Source organism: Salminus brasiliensis, chromosome 4 (genome assembly GCF_030463535.1).
Source record: "Salminus brasiliensis chromosome 4, fSalBra1.hap2, whole genome shotgun sequence".
Lineage (NCBI taxonomy): Eukaryota > Metazoa > Chordata > Actinopteri > Characiformes > Bryconidae > Salminus > Salminus brasiliensis.
In genome coordinates this window covers 10,374,408-10,388,029 of record NC_132881.1, presented here as the reverse complement: position 1 = coordinate 10,388,029, position 13,622 = coordinate 10,374,408, and the positions used below count along the sequence as shown (strand labels likewise).

Sequence of the window (13,622 nt, the reverse complement as noted above, 5' to 3'; positions counted from 1 at the left end):
ATTAAAAGATGTTTAAACGGAACCTGAAGGGTAAACAAAAGATGCTAAGTTTTGTGTGTACATTCTGCGTGACAAGGTCTAGTACTCTGTACATGTATATGATAGGTTTAAGCAATTGAGACAAGCTTTCAGAGTTGATGTTATTTGTTTCTGGAAAATGCAGAGGTTCCTAATCAGGGAAGTTGTTTTTGCTGTCTGTGTGAAGTTTGTATGCAAGAGAATGTTTTTGAGTTTGCCTGAAGCTATATTGTGTTGATATAGAAAACCAGTCAGGTAGGGTGCCGTGGCTTAGTTGGTTATAGCGCCTGTCTAGTAAACAGGAGATCCTGGGTTCGCATCCCAGCTGTGCCTTTTCCTTGGGTAATCTTTAATCAGTAACTGCTACAATGAGTAAATCAACCCTTTTTTTATTGGCGTCAGACTATGACTAACAGTATGCAGAGCTTTGGTGTGTGCTTAGACTTGCAGATAATCATCAGACCACTGGGATTTACATATGCATAGTAAATTTATTATTTGCCTCAAATATTAGCAGCACTACTGTTATTTTATAGGAAGGTTGGCCAAGGAACCAGCTTCTTCGCCTGGGCTCTATGGCGCAATGGATAGCGCATTGGCCTTCTAGATAAATAGCTGGAGCAATTCAAAGGTTGTGGGTTTGAGTCCCACCAGAGTCGAGAGTGTTTCCTCTTCTTTATAGCTCTGTCTACTACCTTTTTGTACTTTTATTTGCAAGATTTTCTCTAGTCTTTTTACCTAATTAATAGCAATTTCAAACTTTCAGAAATATTCTGTTTGATGTTGGGGTATTGGAACATATTTGTGCTGCAGAAGATTCTGCATGTATTTGTGAAAAGTGAGATGAAGCAGTTTGAAATGTAGGATTTTAGCCTTTTCTGAATCAGAATAATGTTTGCTGATCCATTAAAAGATGTTTAAACGGAACCTGAAGGGTAAACAAAAGATGCTAAGTTTTGTGTGTACATTCTGTGTGACAAGGTCTAGTACTCTGTACATGTATATGATAGGTTTAAGCAATTGAGACAAGCTTTCAGAGTTGATGTTATTTGTTTCTGGAAAATGCAGAGGTTCCTAATCAGGGAAGTTGTTTTTGCTGTCTGTGTGAAATTTGTATGCAAGAGAATGTTTGTGAGTTTGCCTGAAGCTTTATTGTGTTGATATTAGAAACCAGTCAGGTAGGGCGCCGTGGCTTAGTTGGTTATAGCGCCTGTCTAGTAAACAGGAAATCCTGGGTTCGAATCCCAGCGGTGCCTTTTCCTTGGGTAATCTTTAATCAGTAACTGCTACAATGAGTGAATCAACCCTTTTTTTATTGGCGTCAGACTATGACTAACAGTATGTAGAGCTTTGGTGTGTGCTTAGACTTGCAGATAATCATCAGACCACTGGGATTTACATATGCATAGTAAATTCATTATTTGCCTCAAATATTAGCAGCACTACTGTTATTTTATAGGAAGGTTGGCCAAGGAATCAGTTTCTTCACCTGGGCTCTGTGTAGCAGTGGATAGCGCATTGGACTTCTAGATGAATAGCTGGAGCAGTTCAATGGTTGTGGGATCGAGTCCCACCAGAGTCAAGAGTGTTTCCTCTTCTTTATAGCTCTGCCTACTACCTTTTTGTACTTTTTTTTGCAAGATTTTCTCTAGTCTTTTTACCTAATTAATAGCAATTTCAAACTTTCAGAAATATTCTGTTTGATGTTGGGGTATTGGAACATATTTGTGCTGCAGAAGATTCTGCATGTATTTGTGAAAAGTGAGATGAAGCAATTTGAAATGTTGGATTTTAGCCTTTTCTGAATCAGAATGATGTTTGCTGATCCATTAAAAGATGTTTAAACAGAACCTGAAGGGTAAACAAAAGATGCTAAGTTTTGTGTGTACATTCTGCGTGACAAGGTCTAGTACTCTGTACATGTATATGATAGGTTTAAGCAATTGAGACAAGCTTTCAGAGTTGATGTTATTTGTTTCTGGAAAATGCAGAGGTTCCTAATCAGGGAAGTTGTTTTTGCTGTCTGTGTGAAGTTTGTATGCAAGAGAATGTTTTTGAGTTTGCCTGAAGCTATATTGTGTTGATATAGAAAACCAGTCAGGTAGGGCGCCGTGGCTTAGTTGGTTGTACCGCCTGTCTAGTAAACAGGAGATCCTGGCTTGGAATCCCAGCGGTGCCTTTTCCTTGGGTAATCTTTAATCAGTAACTGCTACAATGAGTAAATCAACCCTTTTTTTATTGGCGTCAGACTATAACTAACAGTATGCAGAGCTTTGGTGTGTGCTTAGACTTGCAGATAATCATCAGACCACTGGGATTTACATATGCATAGTAAATTTATTATTTGCCTCAAATATTAGCAGCACTACTGTTATTTTATAGGAAGGTTGGCCAAGGAACCAGTTTCTTCACCTGGGCTCTGTGGCGCAATGGATAGCGCATTGGACTTCTAGATAAATAGCTGGAGCAATTCAAAGCTTGTGGGTTCGAGTCCCACCAGAGTCGAGAGTGTTTCCTCTTCTTTATAGCTCTGTCTACTACCTTTTTGTACTTTTATTTGCAAGATTTTCTCTAGTCTTTTTACCTAATTAATAGCAATTTCAAACTTTCAGAAATATTCTGTTTGATGTTGGGGTATTGGAACATATTTGTGCTGCAGAAGATTCTGCATGTATTTGTGAAAAGTGAGATGAAGCAGTTTGAAATGTAGGATTTTAGCCTTTTCTGAATCAGAATGATGTTTGCTGATCCATTAAAAGATGTTTAAACGGAACCTGAAGGGTAAACAAAAGATGCTAAGTTTTGTGTGTACATTCTGCGTGACAAGGTCTAGTACTCTGTACATGTATATGATAGGTTTAAGCAATTGAGACAAGCTTTCAGAGTTGATGTTATTTGTTTCTGGAAAATGCAGAGGTTCCTAATCAGGGAAGTTGTTTTTGCTGTCTGTGTGAAGTTTGTATGCAAGAGAATGTTTTTGAGTTTGCCTGAAGCTATATTGTGTTGATATAGAAAACCAGTCTGGTTGGGCGCCGTGGCTTAGTTGGTTATAGCGCCTGTCTAGTAAACAGGAGATCCTGGGTTCGAATCCCAGCGGTACCTTTTCCTTGGGTAATCTTTAATCAGTAACTGCTACAATGAGTAAATCAAACCTTTTTTTATTGGCGTCAGACTATGACTAACAGTATGCAGAGCTTTGGTGTGTGCTTAGACTTGCAGATAATCATCAGACCACTGGGATTTACATATGCGTAGTAAATTCATTATTTGCCTCAAATATTAGCAGCACTACTGTTATTTTATAGGAAGGTTGGCCAAGGAACCAGTTTCTTCACCTGGGCTCTGTGTAGCAGTGGATAGCGCATTGGACTTCTAGATGAATAGCTGGAGCAGTTCAATGGTTGTGGGATCGAGTCCCACCAGAGTCAAGAGTGTTTCCTCTTCTTTATAGCTCTGCCTACTACCTTTTTGTACTTTTTTTTGCAAGATTTTCTCTAGTCTTTTTACCTAATTAATAGCAATTTCAAACTTTCAGAAATATTCTGTTTGATGTTGGGGTATTGGAACATATTTGTGCTGCAGAAGATTCTGCATGTATTTGTGAAAAGTGAGATGAAGCAATTTGAAATGTTGGATTTTAGCCTTTTCTGAATCAGAATGATGTTTGCTGATCCATTAAAAGATGTTTAAACAGAACCTGAAGGGTAAACAAAAGATGCTAAGTTTTGTGTGTACATTCTGCGTGACAAGGTCTAGTACTCTGTACATGTATATGATAGGTTTAAGCAATTGAGACAAGCTTTCAGAGTTGATGTTATTTGTTTCTGGAAAATGCAGAGGTTCCTAATCAGGGAAGTTGTTTTTGCTGTCTGTGTGAAGTTTGTATGCAAGAGAATGTTTTTGAGTTTGCCTGAAGCTATATTGTGTTGATATAGAAAACCAGTCGGGTAGGGCGCTGTGGCTTAGTTGGTTATAGCGCCTGTCTAGTAAACAGGAGATCCTGGGTTCGAATCCCACCGGTGCCTTTTCCTTGGGTAATCTTTAATCAGTAACTGCTACAATGAGTAAATCAACCCTTTTTTTATTGGCGTCAGACTATGACTAACAGTATGCAGAGCTTTGGTGTGTGCTTAGACTTGCAGATAATCATCAGACCACTGGGATTTACATATGGGTAGTAAATTCATTATTTGCCTCAAATATTAGCAGCACTACTGTTATTTTATAGGAAGGTTGGCCAAGGAACCAGTTTCTTCACCTGGGCTCTGTGTAGCAGTGGATAGCGCATTGGCCTTTTAGATAAATAGCTGGAGCAATTCAAAGGTTGTGGGTTCGAGTCCCAGCAGAGTCGAGAGTGTTTCCTCTTCTTTATAGCTCTGTCTACTACCTTTTTGTACTTTTATTTGCAAGATTTTCTCTAGTCTTTTTACCTAATTAATAGCAATTTCAAACTTTCAGAAATATTCTGTTTGATGTTGGGGTATTGGAACATATTTGTGCTGCAGAAGATTCTGCATGTATTTGTGAAAAGTGAGATGAAGCAGTTTGAAATGTAGGATTTTAGCCTTTTCTGAATCAGAATGATGTTTACTGATCCATTAAAAGATGTTTAAACGGAACCTGAAGGGTAAACAAAAGATGCTAAGTTTTGTGTGTACATTCTGCGTGACAAGGTCTAGTACTCTGTACATGTATATGATAGGTTTAAGCAATTGAGACAAGCTTTCAGAGTTGATGTTATTTGTTTCTGGAAAATGCAGAGGTTCCTAATCAGGGAAGTTGTTTTTGCTGTCTGTGTGAAGTTTGTATGCAAGAGAATGTTTTTGAGTTTGCCTGAAGCTATATTGTGTTGATATAGAAAACCAGTCAGGTAGAGTGCCGTGGCTTAGTTGGTTATAGCGCCTGTCTAGTAAACAGGAGATCCTGAGTTCGCATCCCAGCTGTGCCTTTTCCTTGGGTAATCTTTAATCAGTAACTGCTACAATGAGTAAATCAACCCTTTTTTTATTGGCGTCAGACTATGACTAACAGTATGCAGAGCTTTGGTGTGTGCTTAGACTTGCAGATAATCATCAGACCACTGGGATTTACATATGCATAGTAAATTTATTATTTGCCTCAAATATTAGCAGCACTACTGTTATTTTATAGGAAGGTTGGCCAAGGAACCAGTTTCTTTGCCTGGGCTCTATGGCGCAATGGATAGCGCATTGGCCTTCTAGATAAATAGCTGGAGCAATTCAAAGGTTGTGGGTTCGAGTCCCACCAGAGTCGAGAGTGTTTCCTCTTCTTTATAGCTCTGTCTACTACCTTTTTGTACTTTTATTTGCAAGATTTTCTCTAGTCTTTTTACCTAATTAATAGCAATTTCAAACTTTCAGAAATATTCTGTTTGATGTTGGGGTATTGGAACATATTTGTGCTGCAGAAGATTCTGCATGTATTTGTGAAAAGTGAGATGAAGCAGTTTGAAATGTAGGATTTTAGCCTTTTCTGAATCAGAATAATGTTTGCTGATCCATTAAAAGATGTTTAAACGGAACCTGAAGGGTAAACAAAAGATGCTAAGTTTTGTGTGTACATTCTGTGTGACAAGGTCTAGTACTCTGTACATGTATATGATAGGTTTAAGCAATTGAGACAAGCTTTCAGAGTTGATGTTATTTGTTTCTGGAAAATGCAGAGGTTCCTAATCAGGGAAGTTGTTTTTGCTGTCTGTGTGAAATTTGTATGCAAGAGAATGTTTGTGAGTTTGCCTGAAGCTTTATTGTGTTGATATTAGAAACCAGTCAGGTAGGGCGCCGTGGCTTAGTTGGTTATAGCGCCTGTCTAGTAAACAGGAGATCCTGGGTTCGAATCCCAGCGGTGCCTTTTCCTTGGGTAATCTTTAATCAGTAACTGCTACAATGAGTGAATCAACCCTTTTTTTATTGGCGTCAGACTATGACTAACAGTATGTAGAGCTTTGGTGTGTGCTTAGACTTGCAGATAATCATCAGACCACTGGGATTTACATATGCATAGTAAATTCATTATTTGCCTCAAATATTAGCAGCACTACTGTTATTTTATAGGAAGGTTGGCCAAGGAACCAGTTTCTTCACCTGGGCTCTGTGTAGCAGTGGATAGCGCATTGGACTTCTAGATGAATAGCTGGAGCAGTTCAATGGTTGTGGGATCGAGTCCCACCAGAGTCAAGAGTGTTTCCACTTCTTTATAGCTCTGCCTACTACCTTTTTGTACTTTTTTTTTGCAAGATTTTCTCTAGTCTTTTTACCTAATTAATAGCAATTTCAAACTTTCAGAAATATTCTGTTTGATGTTGGGGTATTGGAACATATTTGTGCTGCAGAAGATTCTGCATGTATTTGTGAAAAGTGAGATGAAGCAATTTGAAATGTAGGATTTTAGCCTTTTCTGAATCAGAATGATGTTTGCTGATCCATTAAAAGATGTTTAAACAGAACCTGAAGGGTAAACAAAAGATGCTAAGTTTTGTGTGTACATTCTGCGTGACAAGGTCTAGTACTCTGTACATGTATATGATAGGTTTAAGCAATTGAGACAAGCTTTCAGAGTTGATGTTATTTGTTTCTGGAAAATGCAGAGGTTCCTAATCAGGGAAGTTGTTTTTGCTGTCTGTGTGAAGTTTGTATGCAAGAGAATGTTTTTGAGTTTGCCTGAAGCTATATTGTGTTGATATAGAAAACCAGTCATGTAGGGCGCCGTGGCTTAGTTGGTTATAGCGCCTGTCTAGTAAACAGGAGATCCTGGGTTCGAATCCCACCGGTGCCTTTTCCTTGGGTAATCTTTAATCAGTAACTGCTACAATGAGTAAATCAAACCTTTTTTTATTGGTGTCAGACTATGACTAACAGTATGCAGAGCTTTGGTGTGTGCTTAGACTTGCAGATAATCATCAGACCACTGGGATTTACATATGCGTAGTAAATTCATTATTTGCCTCAAATATTAGCAGCACTACTGTTATTTTATAGGAAGGTTGGCCAAGGAACCAGTTTCTTCACCTGGGCTCTGTGTAGCAGTGGATAGCGCATTGGCCTTTTAGATAAATAGCTGGAGCAATTCAAAGGTTGTGGGTTCGAGTCCCAGCAGAGTCGAGAGTGTTTCCTCTTCTTTATAGCTCTGTCTACTACCTTTTTGTACTTTTATTTGCAAGATTTTCTCTAGTCTTTTTACCTAATTAATAGCAATTTCAAACTTTCAGAAATATTCTGTTTGATGTTGGGGTATTGGAACATATTTGTGCTGCAGAAGATTCTGCATGTATTTGTGAAAAGTGAGATGAAGCAGTTTGAAATGTAGGATTTTAGCCTTTTCTGAATCAGAATAATGTTTGCTGATCCATTAAAAGATGTTTAAACGGAACCTGAAGGGTAAACAAAAGATGCTAAGTTTTGTGTGTACATTCTGTGTGACAAGGTCTAGTACTCTGTACATGTATATGATAGGTTTAAGCAATTGAGACAAGCTTTCAGAGTTGATGTTATTTGTTTCTGGAAAATGCAGAGGTTCCTAATCAGGGAAGTTGTTTTTGCTGTCTGTGTGAAGTTTGTATGCAAGAGAATGTTTTTGAGTTTGCCTGAAGCTATATTGTGTTGGTATAGAAAACCAGTCAGGTAGGGCGCCGTGGCTTAGTTGGTTGTACCGCCTGTCTAGTAAACAGGAGATCCTGGCTTGGAATCCCAGCGGTGCCTTTTCCTTGGGTAATCTTTAATCAGTAACTGCTACAATGAGTAAATCAACCCTTTTTTTATTGGCGTCAGACTATAACTAACAGTATGCAGAGCTTTGGTGTGTGCTTAGACTTGCAGATAATCATCAGACCACTGGGATTTACATATGCATAGTAAATTTATTATTTGCCTCAAATATTAGCAGCACTACTGTTATTTTATAGGAAGGTTGGCCAAGGAACCAGTTTCTTCACCTGGGCTCTGTGGCGCAATGGATAGCGCATTGGACTTCTAGATAAATAGCTGGAGCAATTCAAAGGTTGTGGGTTCGAGTCCCACCAGAGTCGAGAGTGTTTCCTCTTCTTTATAGCTCTGTCTACTACCTTTTTGTACTTTTATTTGCAAGATTTTCTCTAGTCTTTTTACCTAATTAATAGCAATTTCAAACTTTCAGAAATATTCTGTTTGATGTTGGGGTATTGGAACATATTTGTGCTGCAGAAGATTCTGCATGTATTTGTGAAAAGTGAGATGAAGCAGTTTGAAATGTAGGATTTTAGCCTTTTCTGAATCAGAATGATGTTTGCTGATCCATTAAAAGATGTTTAAACAGAACCTGAAGGGTAAACAAAAGATGCTAAGTTTTGTGTGTACATTCTGCGTGACAAGGTCTAGTACTCTGTACATGTATATGATAGGTTTAAGCAATTGAGACAAGCTTTCAGAGTTGATGTTATTTGTTTCTGGAAAATGCAGAGGTTCCTAATCAGGGAAGTTGTTTTTGCTGTCTGTGTGAAGTTTGTATGCAAGAGAATGTTTTTGAGTTTGCCTGAAGCTATATTGTGTTGATATAGAAAACCAGTCAGGTTGGGCGCCGTTGCTTAGTTGGTTATAGGGCCTGTCTAGTAAACAGGAGATCCTGGGTTCGAATCCCAGCGGTGCCTTTTCCTTGGGTAATCTTTAATCAGTAACTGCTACAATGAGTAAATCAAACCTTTTTTTATTGGCGTCAGACTATGACTAACAGTATGCAGAGCTTTGGTGTGTGCTTAGACTTGCAGATAATCATCAGACCACTGGGATTTACATATGCGTAGTAAATTCATTATTTGCCTCAAATATTAGCAGCACTACTGTTATTTTATAGGAAGGTTGGCCAAGGAACCAGTTTCTTCACCTGGGCTCTGTGGCGCAATGGATAGCGCATTGGACTTCTAGATAAATAGCTGGAGCAATTCAAAGGTTGTGGGTTCGACTCCCACCAGAGTCGAGAGTGTTTCCTCTTCTTTATAGCTCTGTCTACTACCTTTTTGTACTTTTATTTGCAAGATTTTCTCTAGTCTTTTTACCTAATTAATAGCAATTTCAAACTTTCAGAAATATTCTGTTTGATGTTGGGGTATTGGAACATATTTGTGCTGCAGAAGATTCTGCATGTATTTGTGAAAAGTGAGATGAAGCAGTTTGAAATGTAGGATTTTAGCCTTTTCTGAATCAGAATGATGTTTACTGATCCATTAAAAGATGTTTAAACGGAACCTGAAGGGTAAACAAAAGATGCTAAGTTTTGTGTGTACATTCTGCGTGACAAGGTCTAGTACTCTGTACATGTATATGATAGGTTTAAGCAATTGAGACAAGCTTTCAGAGTTGATGTTATTTGTTTCTGGAAAATGCAGAGGTTCCTAATCAGGGAAGTTGTTTTTGCTGTCTGTGTGAAGTTTGTATGCAAGAGAATGTTTTTGAGTTTGCCTGAAGCTATATTGTGTTGATATAGAAAACCAGTCAGGTAGGGTGCCGTGGCTTAGTTGGTTATAGCGCCTGTCTAGTAAACAGGAGATCCTGGGTTCGCATCCCAGCTGTGCCTTTTCCTTGGGTAATCTTTAATCAGTAACTGCTACAATGAGTAAATCAACCCTTTTTTTATTGGCGTCAGACTATGACTAACAGTATGCAGAGCTTTGGTGTGTGCTTAGACTTGCAGATAATCATCAGACCACTGGGATTTACATATGCATAGTAAATTTATTATTTGCCTCAAATATTAGCAGCACTACTGTTATTTTATAGGAAGGTTGGCCAAGGAACCAGTTTCTTCGCCTGGGCTCTATGGCGCAATGGATAGCGCATTGGCCTTCTAGATAAACAGCTGGAGCAATTCAAAGGTTGTGGGTTCGAGTCCCACCAGAGTCGAGAGTGTTTCCTCTTCTTTATAGCTCTGTCTACTACCTTTTTGTACTTTTATTTGCAAGATTTTCTCTAGTCTTTTTACCTAATTAATAGCAATTTCAAACTTTCAGAAATATTCTGTTTGATGTTGGGGTATTGGAACATATTTGTGCTGCAGAAGATTCTGCATGTATTTGTGAAAAGTGAGATGAAGCAGTTTGAAATGTAGGATTTTAGCCTTTTCTGAATCAGAATAATGTTTGCTGATCCATTAAAAGATGTTTAAACGGAACCTGAAGGGTAAACAAAAGATGCTAAGTTTTGTGTGTACATTCTGTGTGACAAGGTCTAGTACTCTGTACATGTATATGATAGGTTTAAGCAATTGAGACAAGCTTTCAGAGTTGATGTTATTTGTTTCTGGAAAATGCAGAGGTTCCTAATCAGGGAAGTTGTTTTTGCTGTCTGTGTGAAATTTGTATGCAAGAGAATGTTTGTGAGTTTGCCTGAAGCTTTATTGTGTTGATATTAGAAACCAGTCAGGTAGGGCGCCGTGGCTTAGTTGGTTATAGCGCCTGTCTAGTAAACAGGAGATCCTGGGTTCGAATCCCAGCGGTGCCTTTTCCTTGGGTAATCTTTAATCAGTAACTGCTACAATGAGTGAATCAACCCTTTTTTTATTGGCGTCAGACTATGACTAACAGTATGTAGAGCTTTGGTGTGTGCTTAGACTTGCAGATAATCATCAGACCACTGGGATTTACATATGCATAGTAAATTTATTATTTGCCTCAAATATTAGCAGCACTACTGTTATTTTATAGGAAGGTTGGCCAAGGAACCAGTTTCTTTACCTGGGCTCTGTGGCGCAATGGATAGCGCATTGGACTTCTAGATAAATAGCTGGAGCATTTCAAAGCTTGTGGGTTCGAGTCCCACCAGAGTTGAGAGTGTTTCCTCTTCTTTATAGCTCTGTCTACTACCTTTTTGTACTTTTATTTGCAAGATTTTCTCTAGTCTTTTTACCTAATTAATAGCAATTTCAAACTTTCAGAAATATTCTGTTTGATGTTGGGGTATTGGAACATATTTGTGCTGCAGAAGATTCTGCATGTATTTGTGAAAAGTGAGATGAAGCAGTTTGAAATGTAGGATTTTAGCCTTTTCTGAATCAGAATGATGTTTGCTGATCCATTAAAAGATGTTTAAACGGAACCTGAAGGGTAAACAAAAGATGCTAAGTTTTGTGTGTACATTCTGCGTGACAAGGTCTAGTACTCTGTACATGTATATGATAGGTTTAAGCAATTGAGACAAGCTTTCAGAGTTGATGTTATTTGTTTCTGGAAAATGCAGAGGTTCCTAATCAGGGAAGTTGTTTTTGCTGTCTGTGTGAAGTTTGTATGCAAGAGAATGTTTTTGAGTTTGCCTGAAGCTATATTGTGTTGATATAGAAAACCAGTCAGGTAGGGCGCCGTGGCTTAGTTGGTTGTACCGCCTGTCTAGTAAACAGGAGATCCTGGCTTGGAATCCCAGCGGTGCCTTTTCCTTGGGTAATCTTTAATCAGTAACTGCTACAATGAGTAAATCAAACCTTTTTTTATTGGCGTCAGACTATGACTAACAGTATGCAGAGCTTTGGTGTGTGCTTAGACTTGCAGATAATCATCAGACCACTGGGATTTACATATGCGTAGTAAATTCATTATTTGCCTCAAATATTAGCAGCACTACTGTTATTTTATAGGAAGGTTGGCCAAGGAACCAGTTTCTTCACCTGGGCTCTGTGTAGCAGTGGATAGCGCATTGGCCTTTTAGATAAATAGCTGGAGCAATTCAAAGGTTGTGGGTTCGAGTCCCAGCAGAGTCGAGAGTGTTTCCTCTTCTTTATAGCTCTGTCTACTACCTTTTTGTACTTTTATTTGCAAGATTTTCTCTAGTCTTTTTACCTAATTAATAGCAATTTCAAACTTTCAGAAATATTCTGTTTGATGTTGGGGTATTGGAACATATTTGTGCTGCAGAAGATTCTGCATGTATTTGTGAAAAGTGAGATGAAGCAGTTTGAAATGTAGGATTTTAGCCTTTTCTGAATCAGAATGATGTTTACTGATCCATTAAAAGATGTTTAAACGGAACCTGAAGGGTAAACAAAAGATGCTAAGTTTTGTGTGTACATTCTGCGTGACAAGGTCTAGTACTCTGTACATGTATATGATAGGTTTAAGCAATTGAGACAAGCTTTCAGAGTTGATGTTATTTGTTTCTGGAAAATGCAGAGGTTCCTAATCAGGGAAATTGTTTTTGCTGTCTGTGTGAAGTTTGTATGCAAGAGAATGTTTTTGAGTTTGCCTGAAGCTATATTGTGTTGATATAGAAACCCAGTCAGGTAGGGTGCCGTGGCTTAGTTGGTTATAGCGCCTGTCTAGTAAACAGGAGATCCTGAGTTTGCATCCCAGCTGTGCCTTTTCCTTGGGTAATCTTTAATCAGTAACTGCTACAATGAGTAAATCAACCCTTTTTTTATTGGCGTCAGACTATGACTAACAGTATGCAGAGCTTTGGTGTGTGCTTAGACTTGCAGATAATCATCAGACCACTGGGATTTACATATGCATAGTAAATTTATTATTTGCCTCAAATATTAGCAGCACTACTGTTATTTTATAGGAAGGTTGGCCAAGGAACCAGTTTCTTCGCCTGGGCTCTATGGCGCAATGGATAGCGCATTGGCCTTCTAGATAAACAGCTGGAGCAATTCAAAGGTTGTGGGTTCGAGTCCCACCAGAGTCGAGAGTGTTTCCTCTTCTTTATAGCTCTGTCTACTACCTTTTTGTACTTTTATTTGCAAGATTTTCTCTAGTCTTTTTACCTAATTAATAGCAATTTCAAACTTTCAGAAATATTCTGTTTGATGTTGGGGTATTGGAACATATTTGTGCTGCAGAAGATTCTGCATGTATTTGTGAAAAGTGAGATGAAGCAGTTTGAAATGTAGGATTTTAGCCTTTTCTGAATCAGAATAATGTTTGCTGATCCATTAAAAGATGTTTAAACGGAACCTGAAGGGTAAACAAAAGATGCTAAGTTTTGTGTGTACATTCTGTGTGACAAGGTCTAGTACTCTGTACATGTATATGATAGGTTTAAGCAATTGAGACAAGCTTTCAGAGTTGATGTTATTTGTTTCTGGAAAATGCAGAGGTTCCTAATCAGGGAAGTTGTTTTTGCTGTCTGTGTGAAATTTGTATGCAAGAGAATGTTTGTGAGTTTGCCTGAAGCTTTATTGTGTTGATATTAGAAACCAGTCAGGTAGGGCGCCGTGGCTTAGTTGGTTATAGCGCCTGTCTAGTAAACAGGAGATCCTGGGTTCGAATCCCAGCGGTGCCTTTTCCTTGGGTAATCTTTAATCAGTAACTGCTACAATGAGTGAATCAACCCTTTTTTTATTGGCGTCAGACTATGACTAACAGTATGTAGAGCTTTGGTGTGTGCTTAGACTTGCAGATAATCATCAGACCACTGGGATTTACATATGCATAGTAAATTCATTATTTGCCTCAAATATTAGCAGCACTACTGTTATTTTATAGGAAGGTTGGCCAAGGAACCAGTTTCTTCACCTGGGCTCTGTGTAGCAGTGGATAGCGCATTGGACTTCTAGATGAATAGCTGGAGCAGTTCAATGGTTGTGGGATCGAGTCCCACCAGAGTCAAGAGTGTTTCCTCTTCTTTATA

At 38.5% G+C, this 13,622-nt stretch overlaps 7 non-coding genes across 7 annotated transcripts; all 7 read left to right on the top strand.

Moving 5' to 3' along the window:
- Positions 1–1,200: 1,200 nt before the first annotated feature.
- Positions 1,201–1,274, top strand: trnat-agu (transfer RNA threonine (anticodon AGU)). The gene has a single exon. It is a non-coding gene; the product is annotated as a tRNA-Thr (tRNA).
- A 4,541-nt stretch (positions 1,275–5,815) lies between these two features.
- On the top strand, positions 5,816–5,889 carry trnat-agu (transfer RNA threonine (anticodon AGU)). The gene has a single exon. It is a non-coding gene; the product is annotated as a tRNA-Thr (tRNA).
- Positions 5,890–6,739: 850 nt separating this feature from the next.
- On the top strand, positions 6,740–6,813 carry trnat-agu (transfer RNA threonine (anticodon AGU)). The gene has a single exon. It is a non-coding gene; the product is annotated as a tRNA-Thr (tRNA).
- Positions 6,814–7,972: 1,159 nt separating this feature from the next.
- Positions 7,973–8,062, top strand: trnar-ucu (transfer RNA arginine (anticodon UCU)). Its single transcript is given in 2 exon segments — positions 7,973–8,009; positions 8,027–8,062. It is a non-coding gene; the product is annotated as a tRNA-Arg (tRNA).
- Positions 8,063–8,895: 833 nt separating this feature from the next.
- trnar-ucu (transfer RNA arginine (anticodon UCU)) lies at positions 8,896–8,985 on the top strand. The gene is given in 2 exon segments: positions 8,896–8,932; positions 8,950–8,985. It is a non-coding gene; the product is annotated as a tRNA-Arg (tRNA).
- A 1,446-nt stretch (positions 8,986–10,431) lies between these two features.
- Positions 10,432–10,505, top strand: trnat-agu (transfer RNA threonine (anticodon AGU)). The gene has a single exon. It is a non-coding gene; the product is annotated as a tRNA-Thr (tRNA).
- A 2,695-nt stretch (positions 10,506–13,200) lies between these two features.
- On the top strand, positions 13,201–13,274 carry trnat-agu (transfer RNA threonine (anticodon AGU)). The gene has a single exon. It is a non-coding gene; the product is annotated as a tRNA-Thr (tRNA).
- The last annotated feature ends 348 nt before the right edge of the window (positions 13,275–13,622 follow it).